This window comes from Tupaia chinensis, unplaced genomic scaffold (assembly GCF_000334495.1).
Source record: "Tupaia chinensis unplaced genomic scaffold, TupChi_1.0 Scaffold143849_1, whole genome shotgun sequence".
Taxonomy (NCBI): Eukaryota; Metazoa; Chordata; class Mammalia; order Scandentia; family Tupaiidae; genus Tupaia; species Tupaia belangeri.
The window spans coordinates 45,561-47,238 of NW_006203700.1; the positions used below are offsets into that span (position 1 = coordinate 45,561).

General features: G+C 38.5%; 1 pseudogene; it reads right to left on the reverse strand.

Moving 5' to 3' along the window:
* Positions 1-391: 391 nt before the first annotated feature.
* LOC102475207 (cyclin-G1-like) lies at positions 392-1,322 on the reverse strand (annotated as a pseudogene).
* Positions 1,323-1,678: the final 356 nt, after the last annotated feature.

A 1,678-nucleotide genomic window follows, 5' to 3' on the forward strand; every position in this document is an offset into this window, starting at 1 on the left:
GCGCAAGATGATATACAATAAAAATATATTATTTTAGAGATATCTTAATATTCAGGCTATTGAGAATGCTGTTTTAATTTATTGAAATGGTAACATACTTATCAGAGATTGGTAAATCCTTACTCAGGATGTTGCTGTACCTTACATATGTTGGGTTGTCAGAAAAGTCATGTTTTTGTTCTATGCAAAATGTCATGACTTTTCCGACAACCTCTAGTAAATGCCTTCAGATACTAGCCCACTAGATAAGTGAAGTCATTTTCCCCTTTGCTATTACAAACCCATTTTGTTTATTTTGAAGATAATATTTTAATCCTTCAATTATAAAAGAAAATTATAGCACTGGAAAATTTTCTCGTTATGGAGAATAACTTGAACAAAATTTACAGACTTAAGGAGCCATTTCAGGAATTGTTGAAAGGTGAGTTATTTTGTAGTAACTATGCTTCAGTTGCCATGCTGTATGCCCAGAAACTATCCATTTCAACTTCTAAACATTTGATTTGGAACATTTGTTTGATGAATATTCAGTTAAACACTTGGATACAAGTTCTTGCCAGAAGGTCAAATCTCTGCCATTTATCTTGGAATGTTTTTTTGAAGACATTCTATTCCTTCTGTTCACTCTACAAACTTTTGTGCTTGGATCTCCAATGCAATAATAGACAATGCCAACACAGAAGGCTTTGCTTTAGAAAACATGATCCTACAGTGACATGCCTTAAGTTGAGCTCCTAGTCTTTCAAAATTAAGGCTGTTTCTCCTTTCAAATGGCAAGTTCTCTTGAATGAGTGAATAAGAGTTGCAGAAACTGAAAGACAGTAGTAGCTTTGACTTTCCAATACACCTTCTCCGATACAATCTTCTCCATTCTCATAAAATCTGAAATCATGAACCTATATTGACTAATTCGAATCAAGTCAGTTGCCAGTGGGACATTCCTCTCATCTTCTAGTGATTTTATGGCCAAATAGAAGCAACTCAGTCCAACACAACCAAGGTGCTTGGGTTGTACCTTCATTTTAGACAGGAATCTGTCCAGTAATTTCACAGCTAGAGAAAATGTCTCCATATAAAAACCAAAGAACTGAGTTAGACTAAGGAGATCTTTTACTTCAAAGTCCTTTAGCCTTGTAGTCATTCTGAGGCCATTATCGTGTGCAGACTCAATTAGTCTCAAGGCACAGACCTTTGGCTGACATCTAGACTCCTGTTCCAACAGGGCATTCAGCTGGTGTAGCAGTTTCTGAGAGTCAGTTGTTGTCAGAAGCTCTATCATCTTGATAGTGACTGCAGCTCCTCAGCAGTAATCACCCTCCCTCGGCCTGTTCTCACCTCACCCTACGATAACAGAACCGAGAGGCCTGTAAGGTGAGGGGACTCGGGGGCTAGAGTGGAGTGGCCCAGGGAGGGTGAGCCATCCTGGTTGGAGGTCTCCGCATCGCCGCCAAGATGACACTGCCCAAACCAGGGTCAGCTCAGAGCCAAAGGCTTTGTCTTTTTACTATTACAGATTCTTGAATTTTTCATTATTATGTGGCTTTGAAATTTGGTACACTTACTCTCATTTACTTTTTCATATGCAGGTAACACACAGTAGTAAATTCAGAACACGATTGCTATAAATCTAACCAATCTGAGCCAGTTATCAGAGTTGCAGAATGAAAACTTGAAGTGC